General features: G+C 45.1%; 1 protein-coding gene and 1 long non-coding RNA gene across 9 annotated transcripts in view; one reads left to right on the plus strand and one right to left on the minus strand.

Moving 5' to 3' along the window:
• The window catches only part of si:dkey-237h12.3 (teneurin-3), a 210027-nt gene extending 196772 nt beyond the window's left edge, over positions 1-13255 (minus strand). For 7 of the 8 annotated variants that reach the window (XM_036213790.1, XM_036213789.1, XM_024262580.2 and 4 more), the window contains exon 1: positions 12630-13066. The gene's annotated coding sequence lies outside the window, so the exon portion shown is untranslated. Of the gene's footprint in view, positions 1-12629; positions 13067-13149 lie in introns of those variants that run through there. The other variant, XM_024262578.2, reaches the window with a different exon arrangement.
• A 4342-nt stretch (positions 13256-17597) lies between these two features.
• Positions 17598-19180, plus strand: LOC118599208. The gene is made up of 2 exons (XR_004948505.1): positions 17598-18414; positions 18517-19180. It is a non-coding gene; the product is annotated as an uncharacterized LOC118599208 (long non-coding RNA).
• Positions 19181-19418: the final 238 nt, after the last annotated feature.

Below are 19418 nucleotides of genomic sequence, written 5' to 3' on the forward strand. Positions count from 1 at the left end.
ATGACTGACCTAAAAATCCCACAAGCAGCAACATTTGAAAGCATCTGAAAGCCAGCAAGACCAAGTGGGCCCCATATGGTTTCAAAAGTAGGCAGAAAATGTGGGCCCCAAATGGGTTTGCCCACATTAGTCGTGTTTCCATTAACTCTGAAATTTGGCAAATTGGAATTTCGATAATAAATTCTCCTAATGGAAACACCACAATTTCAAAAAAACTGGCATTTTTCGAAAACAAGTTTTTGCACTTCGAGGAGGTGGTATTTGGGGTGCATCGAAATAGACATTTTTCGCAAAACTGTAATGGAAACACTTTTCGAAATTTTCTCGGTATGAAGTGTCTGTCCGGAGCGTCACAGCTCTTTAGAAATTGCGGGTCATGCGGAATCATGCAGCTCTTCCATTCCTCATCGCATCATCTGCAGCTGCACTTTTGCAGCTTGGAGTCTGAAGTCTTGAATTGATGTTGTGTTTTCAAACAGAGAAAAAGGTCCAGATGCTTTGTTGTTAGAATGCTTTTTCTTTTAACAAATGAACAGGCTTTTCACTCTTCTGGGTTTAAGCTGAGCTGCACGCGCGCCCCAGACAGAGCTGTGACGTCACCCAAATGCTCCCTTTTAGTGAATCAAATAAAAAAAAAATACTTGTTCCCATTCATTGCCGTGTTTTTAATGATGAGTTGGTTTGTGCTTTATCGCAAAATTATAATTTAATGGAAACGGTGTCGGGCTGCACGGTGGCGCAGTGGTTAGCGCTCTCGCCTCACAGCGAGAAGGCCCCGGTTCAAATCCCGGCTGGGACCTCTCTGTGTGGAGTTTGCATGTTCTCCCCGTGCATGCGTGGGTTTTCACCGGGGACTCCGGCTTCCTCCCACCGTCCAAAAACATGCTTCATAGGTTCATTGGTGACTCTAAATTGTCCCTAGGTGTGTGCTTGCGGCCCTGCGACAGACTGGCGACCTGTCCAGAGTGTACCCCGCCTTCGCCCTTCAGTAGCCGGGATAGGCTCCGGCACCCCCGCGACCCCGAAAGGGAAGAAGCGGTCAAGAAAATGGATGGATGGATGGAAACGGTGTCATTTCCAAACTGTTTTTTCGAAATTCCTAGAATTTCGATGTGTAATAGAAACGCAGCTAATGGCTTAGGTGGGTAGGCTTGCTATGCTAACCAGTCACCCGGTGGACAGCAGAACTCCCTAGCTGGTTACAGCCGAGCTCGCTAGCTGTCCACAGATGAACTTGCTAGCATGCTAGAGCGGAGGCTGCTAGCATGCTACAGTAGAAATCTCTAGGTAGTTACTGCAGAGCTTGTTAGTTCAATACAGCAGAGCTCACTAGCTCACTACAGAGGAGCTCGCTAGCTCGATACAGAGGAGGTCTCTAGCATGCTACAGCAGAGCTCGCTAGCTATTTACAACAGAGCTTTTTAGCTCAATACAGTGGAACTTACTAGCTTCATACAGGGGGAGGTCACTAGCATGCTACAGCAGAGCTCCCTAGCTGGTTACAGCAGAGATTCCTAGCTCAATACAGCAGAGCTCGCTTCCTTGCTACAGATGAGCCTGGTAGCCTGGTAGCGTGCTACATCAGAACTTGCTAGCTCTCTATAGGGGAGGTCGCTAGCATGCTCCAGCAGAGCTCCCAAGCTGGTTACAGCAAAGCTTGCTAGCTCAACAGAGCGGAGCTCGCTACAGATGAGCACGCTAGCATGCTACAGTGAAGCTTGCTAGCTTTCTTCAGGGGAGGTTGCTAGCTAGATACAACAGAGCTCACTAGCATACTACAGTGGAGCTCACTACAGCAGAGCTCGCTAGCACACTACGCTGTCCACCGGGAGGCTGGCTAGCATAGCGAGTCTACCCACTGAGTGTCCACTTAAACCAATGTGGACAAACCCACTTGGGGCCACATTTTCTGCCACTTTTAAACCATATGGGGGCGTTTGGCCTTGCTGGCTGGATGTTTTTCAAAATAGTGTATTTTTCTAAAGTCGCTCCATCACAGAAACCAGGATGACTCTGTTGTGTCTCTGGTTGCCTCTGAGGTGTGGCCAGGAAGAGCAGCAGGGAGGGTGGCTCCATCCAGAACGAAGGACAGCACTGCTGGAGGCATCTGCTCATGCCCATTCCTGCTCTCAGGTTATTATCCTCCACTCCACACACACACACACACACTCAGGTACCAGAGGAAGCAGCGTTTTAGCAGAAACTCTGAAAAGTTCAACTCTGTCTCCGTTTCATCTCCATTATGACAACAAAACTGCCCCGATGAAGCTGGCCCAGTAAACCCCGACGAGTGACTGCTGTGCACTGAGGGCCTGTGTTTAATTTTGTAAAGAAAATAGAACCTCTATGTTTTTATTTGCTGGTTCCTCTTTGACCATCTGACCACACAAAGGCTGGCTGAGAAGAGGCGTTTCTTTATGCATGAGCATCCTGGCCTTAGGCATCAACAGCATTTGCCGTGCGCGCTCTAACAGCAGCAGAATGTGCTGTTAAAGGCTCGGGCTGTTGGAAGCCGATTCTCGGAGGGTGCTGAAAGGTGTGGGCGAGGCGGGCGGGGGGTGTGGAAGGGAACCGTGGTGTGTCAGGAGTGTTTATTACCATTTTCCTCACACGTACATGCATGCCATGATTTCATGTCTCTCTTGGCTGAAGCTCCGGAGTCTTAGCCCGCTTCGGTCCACACGAGGAGCCGGAGCTCTCAGGGAAGCAGAGTGGTGGTGCTGCGAGGCAGCGGGGACCCCAGAGACCATCCCAAACCCCCTTACTCTGAGCTGCAGTCACAGATCCAGGGATAATGAAAACTGTGAGCTGTCCAAGGCCTATTAAACCCCCCCTCCCACCCCCTGGTTCTTATAGCTGCAAGAAATGATTCTGTTTCCCTGAAGAGCTGGGATCTAATCAGTGCCACACTCCCTGGTGAACCTGACACCCCCAGCACTGGGCCCTGCGCACTTGTTTTCTGCTGTGACAATCACATAGCATCACTTGGGGAGTGTGCGTGCCCATCCAGACCTGCAGGTGATGGCCCACACGTCCAGAAGCAGCCCTGATTACAGTCCTCCCCCCTCTCCACAAGCTGGTAAAGACAATCACAGAAATGCAGCAAACGGACCACTAAGCTGCATCCGTCGCTATAGGAGGATTTAGATTCGCCTCCTAATCAGCTATAAGCCTCTGAGTGACACAGTCTGGTCCAAATCAGATCCCAAAGGACGTCGCTGAGGCTCTGCAGAGAACATGCAGCCGTTCTGCAAGCATCAAGTTTCTGTTGTTCAAGGCTGATATTTAACAAACCTGCTCAGAACAAGGTGAATCTGCGTCCACTTGAGTTTGGAGGGAACTGTGAGGACTAGAAACGTCAGTGTCTTCGCCGCTCCTACAGCTCACTTCCACGTTTCCTGTCCCCTTTGATCAGGCGGCTGAATCAGGACGGTCAGTCACCCGAGTCCACTCAGCCAAGTGGCCGACACTGCTAAATTAGTGTCACACAGCCGTCCTCTCACCAGCCAGCGAGGCAGCAAAAAAGGCAATTCATGATCTCTGCAACGCCACTCTGCACACATCGCAACGACTCCCCAGCGCCCCGTTCTGTCCTCCACCCCTGCTCCTCTCTGAAGCAAGGACCATAAACCATCTGCATGATACGCTGGGAAGAAAGGTGTCCAACTCATTTGGCTCTTGAAGGAAGCTGGAGAGCTTTTAAGGGTCTGAAATGTGCCTGTTCCATGTCGGACACAAAGTGTTATCCATCAAAACAGATGACGAACGTTTAAGCTTCTAGCCTGGGATTTAGGACGACAACCACAGGAGAAGGAAGACTTAAAAGACAAGAAACCAGAAGGTTTTTACTGCAACACCTTCAGTCAGAACAAGTGCAAAGTTAAACTCACATTCACTGATTACACACAATACATGACACGATGACTTAACATGTAATCTGTCACTGAGAAACTGTCAAACTTCCTGTTTTTGGAGAAAATATCCTCAAATATCAAGAATGTTCTCCAGAAACCAACAAATCCACATATGTGCCAAATAGTCTAAAAACAGTCATTTGATTTGAGTTACTTATTGAGTAATTTGTCTTAATTTTTTAATAATGATTATATTAAAAAAAAACACGACAACAAGTAGCAGTAGAAGCTTATCCGAAGATAAATAGAATGAAATCACAGCCTCATTATGCTCTTCCTTAACAGCAGAACAACTGATTTTGGATGCAAGGCTCTTTAAAGTAGAAGATAACTTTGTCAGCGGCACCAGATCGATTAGTCAGTTCATTAACGCCCAAACAATTAGTTCACCAATTAGTAAATTGGAAGAAAATTAAGGTTTAGTGTTTTGAGATTCCTTAAGGACAATTCTCCTCCAAACATGTAGATTTAAAGGTTGCTTTTTCTCAGAGTTCTGTTCGTTCTTATCAAACAGCCGGAGCCGTTTACAGAGTTCTCCAGGGACAAAAACAAGGAAAAGCAATACTTCAGCTTATGATGGAGAGCAGAGGGACTTTTGGACTTTTCTTGTTTTGCTCTTCCATGTTTTGCTCTTGGGAAACTAGGATCTGTACCTTTGGGGAGGGGTACTGTAAGGGTTCTGTGGTTTTGTTTGGAGGGTTTTTTGACCATGTTCTGAGTTTCCCTGCCGGTCATACAAGTTCCAGGTTAATCATGATTCCCAGCTGTTATCATTTCCGTTAATTGCCCTCAGCCTCTTTAAGTTTCTGGTTTTCAGTTCATACTTGTCAAGTCATCTGTTCTGTTCAGTCACCATTTTTATTTCTCCATGGGTTTTTCCTCATGTTTTGGTCATTGTATTAAATGTGTTAAGTTCCTGTCACCAAGCCTGGTCTCTTGCATTTGGGTCCTCCACCACCATTTCCTGACAGAATGACTTGACTACCTTGGACCCAGCAGGGTGCCACAGCTACTGCAGTCCACGCCACGCCATGCCACGCCACGTCAGATAGGATTTCCTGCAGCCTTAATCAATTCTCGTCAAGCCACATCCACCTATCCGTTCCTAAGGGGGACTCTTGGGGCAATCTTTACTGTTCCTGTGGCGGGTCGCTGGGGCCGCTCCTCTTCATTTTTCCTGTCCCTGGGGAGAGTTGCTGGGACCGCTCCTCTTCACGCCGGTTCCTAGGGAGGAGTTCTGATGCCCCTCACATCCGTCTGGCTGCGGGAACTCTGAATGTTTTCTGGACTTTCATTGTTTTGTTCTTGCATGCCCCCTCCTAGGTTTTTGGGAATCTGGGATCTGCCCGTTTGGGGAGGGGTACTGTAAGGGTTTTGTTTGGAGTCTTTTTTATGGTCATGTTCAGTTTCCCTGCCAGTCACACACGTTCCAGGTTAATCAGGACTCACAAATGTTTCTGTTAATTGCCCTCAGCCTCTTTAAATTTCTTGTTTTCAATTTATACTAGTCAGGGTATCTGCTCTGTTCAGTCACCATTTTTGTTTGGGCCCTCCACCATTTCCTGAAGTGAAAGTGAATGAATTCTGATTGGTGCAGGATTGCCAGCTAAGCCCCGCCCATAAAAAAAAAGTGAAAGCATTGACGTTTCAAAACGCAAAATGATCAGAAAAGATCTTTTTCCGAACATCAGCTGTAGTGAAGGCGAGCCGGTGACTTCAGCCCACAAAGACTTTGGCGGAAGCGAAGCGGCTGCTGAGCAGACTGCTGAAAGTGCAGATATTTACCAAGCTCTGCGCGGTAATTGTATTTCCACAGGCGGCCGCACATATCAGCTCTGATCTCCCTGCCGCTGACCTCTGTAAATAACCATAATAAAGAGTGCACTTGTCGTTGCCGGTGTGTCGCTTCAAGACAATTCACCTGCCACAGAGTGGCCCGGCCACTGCCACCCCCCCACGCTGCTCCCCTCACACACACATCATGTTGTTGGCCATTTGCTGGAGCACAGTTCAGACAGCTCTCAGCCAGGGGGGAGCAGGGAGAGCGGCTGATGGAGCTTGTGGAGATCAGGACTGGCTCGCTTTAACACAGCCAGCACCTCCAACAATAGCCGCCTCTGACAGCTTTGCATAATTCATCTTGTCGAGTCTCTCTGCTTTTCCTCCCTGTCGCTCCTCTCTGCCTCTCTCCTTTCCCAGTTCCTCTTCAGCAACCCCCCCCCCCCTTTTTTTTCTACCACTCGTCACTTAGAAAAGGGGAGAGAGAGCGGAGGCAGTGCTCCATCAGATGCCGCCTGTTTCCCCCTGACACCAGCCATTCTGGAGACAGAGAAGTGTTTGTCTGCAGGATGATGCCAGACTCTGAATCCTGGATGCTGTCTGAACCACATTGTTCTCCGTCTTTACTGGGATCCCTGCACGCCGCCCGCGGTGCAGGACCAGGATCACTATGATTAGACAGCTTCCCTGCCATGCTGCAGCGTCTGCATTGGCTTCCTCTAGAATTCTTAATGGGAAACGTGCAGTAATATTTCTCATGAAGAAGTCAATAAGAAAAGGAGCAAACTCAGAGATGAAAGCCTCCACCTGCATCTGAATCCCGGCGGCTGCTGCCGCCTCAGTAAACTTTGCGAGATGCAGGAGCTGAACTCCATCCTGCTTCAGGTGTGCTGTCTCTCCGTGAGCTGAGGAGAATCTCTGATGCAGAAACGTGGGGTTTTTATTTGCTGATGCAGCTTGGAGCTTCACTTTTCAGAGTTTGAGAGCATTTAGGGGGGACAAGAACAAATAAAGACAAGTATAAAAAGCACTGCGTTTTTCGGAAGCGGTCAACATCAAAGCCTGCTTCCTCTGTAAACGGAACGATGAAGCAGCGGCGTGTCGCTCCGGAGATAACATAATAAGCAGCACATTAGGCTGTGTGGGGGGTGTTTACAAATTCCTCTGTTAACTGTTCAGACCTGGCATGAATGAGTTATGTTTTTTTCAATCTTTAGTGGGGAAAAAGTCACCAGCGCAGCCAGATTCCGGTTCTGAAATGTAATTGCTTGTTGAGGACAACTGGAATGTAAAACAGCGGGGCGTTCCAGCACCTGTCCTGCAGCCCGCGTGGAAACAACAGGCTGTTCGGGGAGCCAGTGTGGCTGCAGGTATTGAATCAGCATCGCTGCCGTCACACAGCTCCCGCCGCCACCGCAGCGTTTGGGAAGGGAAGCTCTTCATGTGCACTCGCTTAATTGTAAGTCTTGTAAGACATCGTCAAGAAATTGTCATCTAATTCTAATTGAAATGACTCCATGCTGCGGGAAGCAGATTGAGCTTCACGGACCTGTGGCAATTTCCAGACAAATCCATGATGGAGCCATTGTTACGGAAATAAATGAAATGCTAGTGATAGCGCGGCTGAATTGTAATGAAGGAAAAGTAATCACGACACCACAGAGGGTCACTACTGGAATAAAAGAACTTCTGTACACAATTTATATGGTAAACACAAGAAGATGGCTCCGAGGATCCTGGGAGACAAAGGAACTGTTGCAGGAATCTTCCTCCAGCTCAAAACGGTTTGCTTTTAATTACTAATTCTCAATCAGTCGTCAGCTTGGCTTTAATCTACAGAGTGACTGCAGCGCACAGCTCTGACCAGAAGATCTAATGTAGATGCAGAGAGGGGTCATTAAAGTCCCGACTAGGACTGGGAATCACTGGGTACCTCACGATACGCTGCGATACGCGACACATGAATCACAATATCGATGATATCACGATACTGTGATAATTGGTAAAAATCATCTCTAAAAGCTCACATATATCCCTATTAATTTTTTACCTTGAACACAATCACAATAAACAACTTGTGTCTTATTTTGTGTAACAAATAATTGACACTTTAGTGCAACATTGCTGAAATCGGTAACACTATGTCTTTGACAAGCATTGACACCAATTGAATTGGAATTATCTGTAAAATTCAGTGTTAACAATAGTAAACATGGACAGCAAAGTCACTATTTAGTGCTAAATTGTTGTAAACATCAGAAACAAAATGAAACTAGAAAAGGTGCATTAATTCAATTCAATTTATTTTATTTATATAGCCCAATATCACAAAGGAATTTGCCTCATTGGGCTTCATTACCTGTGATAATGCTAGTGTGAATGCTTTTATTGAAAGTATCACTTAAGATCCTGATGTTTTTTGCTGAAAATGGTGACACAATTTACTTTAATTGTTGAAGGGATTTGCTACAAAATTGCAAAATGTAAAATTTGCTAAGACTGTAAATTTCATTAAAGAACTTTGAAAGAGCACTGAAAGAAATGTAGTTAAATACTTTAAAAATCCCTAATCCATGCCAATTTTGCAAAAATATTTAGCGTGTTGCTTAAATATGAGCTAAACTCCAAATTAGCCAAAAAACCTTAGTAGATTCAGAGTTAGCTAAAAAAAAACTAGCGCGTTGCTTTAAAACTAGCTAAACTCCAATATAGCCTAAAATTCCTCAGTAAATTGAATTAGTCAAAAATCTAAGGCTGTTGCTAAAATAGAAGCTAAACTCTAAGTAAGCCTAAAAAAATCTCAGTGGACAACAAATTAGCCAATAACATTAGTATGTTGCTAAATCATTAGCTAAACTCCAAACTAGCATAAAAAAACCTCAATAGATGCCAAGAAAATGAAAGAAGCTAGCACATTGCTTCCATGCTAGCTAAACTCCAAAACTGCCTAAAACTCCCCAGTTAACTAAATTAGCCAAAAACGTTAGCATGTTGCTAAAATACTAGGTAACTCAAAATATTTTGAACATTTCTATGAAACAGGAAAACATAGCCCATGAATATATTTAAAGGCTTGTTGCTAATCTACTAAAAAAAAATGAAGATTTTTTTCATTCATTTCTTATTTTGCTCAACATTTCTAACATTTTAAAGAACAAAAAATACAAGCAGGAATGTCCTGAACGTTTTGATACTAAGATTGCTGAAAGTGCTGTGATTAAGTTTTTACGTACCAAAAAATGTACGGAAAGGAGCAGGAGAATGACTATAGAGTGACTGCTGACTAAACAATCCCACAATAATTCAAGCAGCTGTCAGGCCCATTGATGCTCGCGACAGCCAGTCTTGAAGCGCGCCCCCTGTCTACCTCTGAAGGAACGCCTCACCAAAGCCTCTTCAAACCAAAATAAAAGATCGATACTTGGTCAGAACCCATCGAGAATCAATCACAGGGCTAAATATTGTGAAATATCGATATTTTGGCACAACCCTGGTGCTCACACCGGGTGTCATTCAATAGCATCTCCCATGATTGAGCCACAAACTAACCCCCCCTCCTCCTTTGGAAGGTGCAGAGGATTGCGTGGAGCATGAACGGCGAGAGGAAAGCTCCAAGCCGCAGTGCCATCCCTCCATCGCTGCAGGAAACATAAACCGCTGCACACCCAGCAGCACCCAGCCGCTCGCCATCTTTACCGCACGCAGCAGTCTTTGATGTGTGCGTTCTGTGTGGGTCACATGAACACAATCAGGAACACTGCAGAAACAAACATCCGTCGGAGGATTCCTCGTATCTCGCTGTGTTCTTCCAGAGCTGAAGCTTGTAGAATTTGGCCTCCCGGAGCCTGAGCGCAGCAGGTCAGACCCCGCGACCCGTCCTCCTCACAGTCCCGCTCCTCCTACAGGCCCTGTGAATACGTTAGGAGCCGACGGCACACCTCTGCCTCGTCCTCCCATCGCTCTTCCTCACCCATCAGACCTGGGGCTCCCAGCTTCGCAGAGGTCGCTGAATTATTAAAGCCACGCTGAGGCTTCATCGACGCCCAACTTCCCAGCGGGGGGTCCGGGGGCAGCAAAAGACCCCATCCAAGGCCAGGCTATTCTGTGAGAAAACGTTTGAAAGCGGCAACAGAAGAGCCTCTGCAGTTTCTCACATAAACCCAGACGAAACTATTCAAATTCCAAAACGCAAGTCTGAATATTTTAACCTCTGCTGCAAAACAGCAACAATGACCTCTTTTGACATCCTTTAAATATGCAACAGCCTCGGAGATCATAATTAATTGATTTGAATATAATGTCTGAGTTTCACAGCAGCTGAAGCGACTGCAGCCATTTTCTGGCACGGAGAGCATCGTGCACCTCCCCAGTCCTGCTCCTCCACACAGGAAGTCCGCTGGACCATAGCTGTTCTTCTGCGGGTCACAACAATGTGACATGATGCTGCCCCCGGAGCTGGAGCAGCAGGACGCCGTCCTCTCCGCCACGCCTGCTCTGGCCCGCCAGCTCCAGCCCAAACAAAGAGCCGTCAGGCTTTTCTCTCACTTTGAGAATTCCAGGCACGAATGCATAACAGCTCCCACTTCATCACAGACAATTACCAGCTTAGCTATTTTGTCGTTTAACTCCTACGCACAACATTACCTCCAGCACATTTGCACATATGCGCGCCACCAAATGCACAATGAGCTCCTGCACAACCCTTCAGGTCGGGCCACAGCCGCCGCGAGGAGCCGCTCACTCCGAAAGCACTCCTCTACAATCAGAGCACAACATGTGATGAAGCGCATTAAGACTTCACAGGTTGTGAAAATGGAAAATGCATCTTTGTGTTGATTCAAATTGATATTCTTAGCTGTCTCTTTAAATTTAGAATCCCATTTATGAAGCGGGAGAGAAACAATCCGGCTGCACGAGGCCCTCTGCATAAAGCATAAGCCTGGTTTTCATGAGGCTCTTTTCCTTGAGTGCAGCATACATTGTAGTTAAAGACCACGGTAATACATCAAATGCTGTCACTAAATATCCCTACTCTAAGCACATTTCAAGGGAATGCAATCTCCTCTCTTCCGATTCTTGGGTGACTTTCTGCTATGATTTAACAACTTACACAAACTTCTCTTCTTAGTCTTTCAAGTCAGACAAACTTTGCTGCAGGCGCCACTCTGCAGCCATGTCGCTCTCTGAGCTGCAGCCATTAAAGCGATAGGCTGAGCCTTTCCCATCTACAGGCTTGGTTAGTTTAAATTGCAACAGAGTGAAAGAGCAGAGCGGAACATGCTTCTCCTGCATGTCCACCATTCATCACGATGCTGCTCCGCTCTCGGGGGAACAAACGCAGGAGAAGCTGAGCAGGTGAAAGGCAGCAGACAACAGCGAGCGAAAAGTAACAGATTAGAGGGCGGCAATTATGTAAAGTAAATATGACATGGAAGCGATCCGGCGAGCCCGGGGAGCCGCTGCCACTTTGTCAGGCTGCATTAACCTTCATGTGTTTGCTCGGATGTGTTGATTCAGGCGACTCGGCCTTGCTGTTTGGCATATCAAATTTTTTAATCCCCGAGGTCATCTCATGCTCCACTGTCGGCGTCCACAGCCAACGCCACTCTGCCTCCTCAGATCTTCCAGGAGCCGTTTGCTCAGACTCCTCTTTATTGCCCTTTTACAATCTATAAAAGTGTTTAAGGGCAGTATTCAAGCTGGTATTATCCCTAAAGGAGGCATTTCTCATCACACAGAATATTAAATTCTCTGCAGGAATAATAAAAGGGGAAATTACTTAAGGATATGAACATGGTGTTGTGCACACAGTTCCTCCAATATTTCTGAATTAATTAGATGAGTTTAAGCCTGGTTAAAGAAGAAAAAAAAGAAAATTTCCTGCAGTCACCTGAAAGATTTGTGGGCTTAAAGAGCCATGCTGGTAAAATCCAGCGCATCAAATGAAAGCCTCATAAAGCCCATATGATGTAAAACTCTGCCACATTACAGCGTCTATTTATAGGCAACAATAGCGTGTTTTCTGCATGCAGCTGTTCTGAATCTGTCCTGAGAGTCACATCCAGGTGTGTTTCTGAGAGTCCGCCGTTTCTCCCCACACCTAACCGAACCCGGACCGGCTTATGGTTTTCATGTCTCCAGGGAGGTGAAGGAACAAGGTTCAGCGTTTGATCCTACACGGCTCCACTCATGAAGTCATGAAGGCTCCGGCGCCGTAAATCACTCCAACTGAAGGGATCCTCTGGTCCTTGTGGTCTGCATGTGGACGGAGATGCATGTGTCTGCAGATTGTGTTTAGCCTGATCTGCCCCTCAGTGAAATCAGATCAACATTTCTGACACCAGTTACTCTGATCCCACAGAACAGATACGGGGTGGGGTGGGGGGTGTGGGGGGTTCATGCCTCCAGAGTTTAACTCCAGTAAAATATGCTCCTTAATCAATACTTTGAAATCCAGAAGATGTGTCTCCAAAGGCTGTGGCTTCTGGGCGCATGACCCCCCGGGAGGGCCCGCTCTTAATGTCAAACGACAGTTGGGGGGGGGCTCCATCCCTCCATCTGGACCTGATCCTGCTGACATGGAGGTCCAGGTTCACTAATCATTTGTTTAAAGCTGTCAGAGTGAAACTGAACATTTGATGTTTCCAAGGTCTCTTCTGATGATTTTTTCAGCACATTTCAACAAACATGAAGCTTCCGAAGAGACTTTTCAAAACCGGATCTCTTTGGTTATTAAACTAAACTTCACATTTCCCCAAATGTCTCCAGAAATCCACAAGGAGCGAATCAGAGAGTGTGCTCCATCTTTAAGATGTGATGTTTTATTCTAAAAAGGAGAGAAAACGAGGCAGCAGCCGCGCGGAGACGACCGGGCAGCGACCACGAACAAAGAGGAAATTCTGAGCATCCGTGACATCACTGGGGGGCCAAACTGACCTGCTCAAGTCTCCCGCGAGTCTCCAACTTCCAGCTTTAGTCCAAACTTGGAGCAACAGCGGGCAGAGCGCGCGGATCCAACACCGACGCGGAACCAGAACCGGAGAAGCTGCAGCTTCGGTCCAGAGCGATGAGCGGAGTCTGCGGTCCCTCTACTGCGGCTGTCCCCCCCGCGCCGGAGCGCGCCGCGCGCCTGTCGAGGCTGTTCCGCAGGAGAAGCGTCCGCGGATGCTCTCCGCTGCGCCGCTGTCCGCTTCAGGAATGCGCATCCCGTCCTCAGCGAACGGAGGAGGGTCAAGCGTGACCTTCAGCGGGAGGAGGGGGGTGCAAACTCTGGCGCCTAAAAACAAAGTCAGCGGAAAAAAGGAGCGAACCGCAGCTCACCGCGTCCGGAAGCTGAAAGCGCCGCGTGCCACTTCGAAGTCGGAGTGAAAAAAATGTGAGCGCCCCCTCCCTCCCCCTCCCCTCCCCAATACACCTGCTCTCCGCCTTTGTGTTCCCGCGCTGCCCTCGTGCTCACCTGTGGACGCAGGGACGGAACCGGCCGGACGGAGATGCAGCTCCTCACCTGCAGGCTGACGCGCGCGCACTCCTCAGCTGCTGAGCGCAGCGCGAGCGCATCATCATGCCAGTGTTTAAGCAGAGGAACAGGGAGGGCCTCGTGACCTGCTGCACGCGCTGTGGGGTTGCGGGTTCGCTGCTCAGACTCTGGTGGCGTATTTATTCCACAACTTTGCACTCTGAAATACCGGGTATAATATGGTTTTCACGTGCATATACTCATTCTGCTTTAATACGTTTCAAGTTTCCCTTTCTACTTGGTGTTGATCACGTGATCAGACCTCTGTCACACCTGAACCTGCGTGAACTTTGCGCCTTTTGGGAGAGAAACCTTCATCCTGATGACGATTCCCCTGAAACCAAACTATTTCCTGAAAAGGCTTGAAGGATCTTTTAGAGTTTGGTAAAAGTCTCATCCCAGCTGAGAAGCAGTTTCCATGTCAGACAAAGAGGACAGAGTTCCAAACCATCGTCTGCTGGTTCCACAGCTGCTGCTCCTGCTGCTGCTGCAGCTCTGACTGGACACTTTTCTCTTTTAAATCCTCTTTCTGAATTGAGTCCACGTCTGACCACATGTGGAGATGAAGTTATCACCAAGGACAGCTCCTCCAGCAAAACTCAGCCTTAAACCCTTCAGAGCACATCAAACGCCGGCCTCCATCTGATCCGCGAGGAAGCTGAGACTCCCGCCCTGCAGTCCCTTAGCAGCCAAAGGCTGAGAGGACGCCAGAACAAGGCGTTTCCTCCCCCTACTCTCACCTTTACTGCATCTTCTCAGGAAGAGCTCATCCTGCAGGAGTCCCCCCTCCTCGTCAGGCCGGCATCACTGTGCCCTCTGGAGGCCTGTCCCCCCACGAGCCGAGTGAGGCCTGTTCTCTGAGCATTAAAAGACTGGAATGTAAGGAGTTAGTGTTTGCATGCTTCCACACTAAATGTCGGAACAGCTCAGGACCCGACGGCCTTTGTTTCTTACAAAAACAGGAACCAGAAACTGGAAGCAGGAGACGGTCTCTGCTCAGCTCCAGATGTTTTACACATGTACAGCATCAGCAGAGGAGCAGATGGGCCACACCGGCGGGACACTCAGACCAAAACAGCAGCATGGACAAATTATGCACACTCAGTCTGTGTTTGCAGGAATGTGTTCCCCGAGGGGTCGGACGGACGGACGGACGGGAGTCTGATGTGTTCAGATCTGTGTCTCATCTTGTCCAGTGTCTGTTCAAAAGTGAAGGTAACAATACATGCGTTGGCCTTGTGTGATTTGCACCGTAAAGGCTGTTTCCTTTTGTTCCATCGGCATTGTGTGCAGCAAACTAAACGGACATGTATAAAGGGATTGGACAGAACTTGTCTTTTCATGTGGTAATGAATCTCTTCCAAAGGAACAAAACAGCTTTCATCCTTGGTTATACAGTGAGGATTTTAAGGAGTCACCTTTTTATATGGAAGTATAAAGAAGAAGGGAAAAAAATTAAAGCACAAATACAAATTTATGCCAGGCGGCATCGCCGGTATAAAGAGAAACGCTGATGCTTTGAGAAAAAGGAAGTGTTGCATTTTGTCCAGACTTATTCAGGAACGGATCCCGTCTGGACCCGGCTCAAGCTGGAGTCGTTCTCCAAAAACAATCATTCATCATCTCAATCAGCTCCAAATCATTTTATCATGAATCTGGTCCCAAAAAATAACTGTGACTAAAGAGGAAGCTGCAGTTACCCAAATACTGCAGTGGTTGTGGAGATGGATGGAGCTGAAAGGCCGGAAAGCTTTGGTGAGTTCAGAGTGAAGCACATTCACGTCACTCCAGAAGCTTAGCAGTGAGCAAAGAGCGCGGCCTCCATAAATAAAAGCCTTTTTCTGTGCACAGAGCCAGGATTATGACAGGCGGACAGTGGCAGAGCAGGCGGCGAGTCTCTAATTCAATCTTTTTTTCTGTGACTAACATGGAGCGTCACATGAGGAGAAAAGGGCACGCTGGAAACACGCCGCTGCTTCCTGCCAGCCTTCACTGCTTTACAGAGCCGCACTTTCCCACAATTCAACACGTGAACACTCAGCTGTTTGATGACACAAAACCAAACAAATCCAACCCTCATCAAAAACTAAATATAGAAGGCATTTATTATTCGACACAACTCAGAATAGGATTTAAATCTTCTTTTGGAAGAAAACTGATGTAAAAAACCAAAAGTAACTTTGAGAATGTTACTTTGAAAACATGAAGACTGTAGTCTTTGTGGCCGCTCTCCTTGTCTGTTGATAAAAAGCCACTCTCCATTTTATTCAAGTCCATTATGCACCTGCAGTCCAATCCTTCACTCCATTCAGAGCGGCGTGGGTCAATAAATCCTGCATTCAGGTTTCAAAGAGTCGTTCTAGAATTACAGAAAAATAAAACTTATTTTGTTTTTTTGTTTTGCATGTTCAAGAATTTCTCTCTTTTTTTCTTTTCTGAAATTTGAACAAAGTACGGCCAATACTTTCAGTACTTAAAAATGTATGCTACACAAAATAAAGCTGATGTGAATTCATTTTCAGCGTTATCACTCAGTTAACAAACCGGTTTAAGGTCTGTAAAAGGAATAATAAAAAGAAAGAAGATGAACTTTTATTTTTTTTATTTGAATTGTTCCCCGATAGACCCAGCTGAACGCTGTTTAACACAATTTTATGTAAATAAATAATAAAAGGTAACCTTACCAATTTCAACAGAAAAATGCACAATATACACCAAATACAAATTTGGATAATCCTCCAATATTTAAGGTTTTATTGTCTCACGCCGCTTTTCTCCTTCAAAATTTACTGGGATTATCATGTTAACACTTAAAAAAATTACAGTAAATCAAAGAACATAAACACTGGAGCTCCGGCGTTAAAGGGTTAACGTCGTTTTTATCCTGTAACTTTGCAGCATGCAGGTCCATGTGCTGCACTCATGCGCATGAGAAATCACCCTCCAGTCGGAGTGACTGAGAGCTGTGATCTTCTCAGACAAAAAGAAGCTTCATCCATGACTGAAGACTTGCTGGTTTTGGGTTGAAAACTGTCTTCCTGCTCTGAGGAGCAGCGCTGCAGAACAGACGTCTTCATCTCAAGCTGTCGCGCTCAGCTTCCCTCACGGTTTTCTTCTGTTTTAGAGCAAATCTATTGGAGATTTGAAGCAGAACTTTCTGTCTGTGTTCAGAGTTCCTCCGAATGAACCGTGTTCAGCAGGTGACTTCCAGCTGACTCACAGCATTCCCTGTTGGATGCTGAACTCTCTTGTCACACACTTTTCTTTTTCTTTTTTTAATTCAGATGATCCACCCAGGATTTAAAAAAAAAACACTTTCTGCTCATTACAATGTTTAGAAATAGCATCATTGAAACTTTTGGCCTGCGGGTTACTTCAGGAGGAAACGTGACAACTGGTGCAAAGCTGTGGTGGATTTAACCCTTTAACTACCTGCTCAATCAAACGGTGGAAACATTTAGAAAACATGTTTTAAAACTTTAAAACCGTAACTTTTTAAATAAATTATGAACTAGATGTATAGCATTACCTGTGATAATACTAGTGTGAATGCTGTAAACAATTTGGACGCTGAAGATGCTAGTGCTTATAACTGAAGATGCCGAAATAAATAGCTAAAAACGCTGAAGCTGATAGCTGAATTCACTGAAGCTAATAGATGAAAATGCTAAAGCTAAAATATCCAGCTAAAATATTAGCTAGATGGCAAATTCCCCTTAAAAGAAAAAAAAAAAAAAACTTAGGCTAGCCAAAACAGCTAGCATGTAGCGTAGCTGAAATAAAATTATCCCAAAAATCTTAGTAAATACCAAAATAGTCCAAAAAGCTAGCAGAATGCAAATTTTTATAACGTTTAAACTGTAACTTTTTAACATAATTATGAATAATACAAAGGCAGGAATATTATTCTTGCATAAATCAACTTAAACTTTAAATAACTTTCAATATTTTACTCTATGTAAAAATATATTTTGTCAAAATTATACAAGAAATAAGTGTAAGATAACATCGAGTCATTAATAACAATAAAATAAAATGATCTGGAGGGACGGATCCGGCCCACGGGCCTTGACTTTGACACGTATCCTAAAAGGAAAAAAAACTGAAGTAAAATTTTTTTTTTTTTCTTTTTCCAAAAATGTAAATAATAGAAAAATAAAATAATTCTGGTCAGTAACAGATGCGCACTGGATAGTTACCAGTAACTAACCAGAACTATGTTTTTTTTTTTTAACTTTAATTTTTAGGAAAAAAAAAAGTTCTGGTTAGTCGCCAGAACTTTTCTTTACTTAATTTTTTAACAGGGGTCCCTAAGTATTTTTAGGGGGGAAAAAAATACTTTTTTACTTCAATTGAAAAAAAGTTTTTTTTTTTTTTTCTATGTCCCTTTAGGGGCTCCATACCAAGGCAATAACAGCAGAAAACAATCCTTTTTTGGTGTTTTATTTTAGGTAGTTAAAGGGTTAACTCCGACTCAACAAGTTCATCAGGGTCAATGTTAGTCACTAAAGAACCTGGAAACATCGACACGCACACACTCCTTTCACAAACCTTCTTTTGGGGACAGAGAACTCCCCCTCCCACCATCATCTACTGAATGTGGTGAAGGGAGGAGGACATATTGTTATTTCACTGATCACATTTTGGATCCATAGTGGCGTGGGGCTGCAGGTCAGCTCCACTCAGTTCTGCTGAACAGGAACCAGCTCCTAAATCTGTGCCAGCAGCGTCACTTCCAGCTTCTCCTCTGCTCTTTGTGCTGTCATGTCAACGGAAACCTTTGTGACTCCCAGCAAGTCATTGACCTGAAAGACTCGCTTTCCCCGCTGTTCCTCACTGAACTGCGTCCCTTCATGAGAGCCGGATGGAGGAGCGATGGCGTCGTCATGAGAAGAGCGGGGAACTTTCTAAATAAACTGGATTTGACGATCACAAGCAAACCAGTTTAAAGAGCAAAGAGGAGATTTCAGAAGAAAACAAACGCAGTGTCTGCAGGGATGTTAACATAGGATCTGCTGCTGGAGGTTTCACAAATCTGGAGGATTTCTTTGTTTCCTGATTCACAGTTTTGTGAAAATTCACAAGAAATCCACGAGCAAGAAGGAGGATTCAGACTGAGATGTTTGTTGAAGCAGCTGCATCTGAGAGCAGAGACCCAGTTTCCAGCAGATCTGAGCGGGAGCTGCAGCTTTTTCCACCAGAGAGGTAAAATATCTGAGCATGCAGACGTCAAACCCTGTTCTTTAATCATTTAAGAGCAGCGACGCGCTCTGACGTTGATCAAAGCTAATATATTTACTTTTCCAGGTCAAACAAACCCCCAGAAAAGAGGAATAACAAAGAACTGCAGGATCTTTCATATGCGGGCCTGCAGTCGGAACAGTCCATCTCTGCGTGACACCAGATCTAATGTCGTCTGAGTTTGAAAGCAGCAGCTGACGCTGACGGAGCTGCTCTGCTGGCTGATGTGAGGAGCCCGGAGAACAGGTTTCATCTGGATTTCTGGACCCGTCTCGTTGTTTTTTCAATGTCAAACGTATTTTTGCAGCACATCTGAAAGCAGATCAAAGTCAAACCTCAAACAGCTTTCCCACAGAAATACAAACAAATGCAATCAAAAGAAGAATGTTTCTAACATTTCAAAATATGATTTCATTTAGATCAAATGCAGCAAAAATATAGTGATATCAAAATGTATAAAAATTTATCTAAAAATTATTGTAATTATAAATATTAATTAATATCAATAAAATAATCTAAGAGGAATTCTTACGAAATAAAAAAAAGAAAAATAATTTAAAAAACACTAAAAATGTGTTTTAAATGACCATGTAATAATTTTAAATAATAATAGAGGGCTGATGAGTGTTTCTGTACATTCACACGCTCACACAAATGCATGAAGGCTATAAAAATACAAGTCTATAAATATAAATATAAAATAAAACTGTTCAAGTAAAAAAAAAAAAAACAGTAGTAAATTCAAAGATTTTTTTTCTCCTTGAAAAAGTGAATAAGCTAACAAAAGTTCTGCGATTTGTTACATTTACATTTTTTTTGGTTTACCTCAAATTAAAATTTTGGGTTGGTGGCTTACTCAACTCAAAAATTTTGTTTGATAAAAACAAATATTTTTTAATGTAACAAATAACAGAACGTTTGGTAGTTTAACCATATTTTCACTTTCTACAGTGCTGGAAGGTTGTCTG

The sequence above is a fragment of the Oryzias melastigma genome, linkage group LG10 (genome assembly GCF_002922805.2).
Source record: "Oryzias melastigma strain HK-1 linkage group LG10, ASM292280v2, whole genome shotgun sequence".
NCBI lineage: Eukaryota > Metazoa > Chordata > Actinopteri > Beloniformes > Adrianichthyidae > Oryzias > Oryzias melastigma.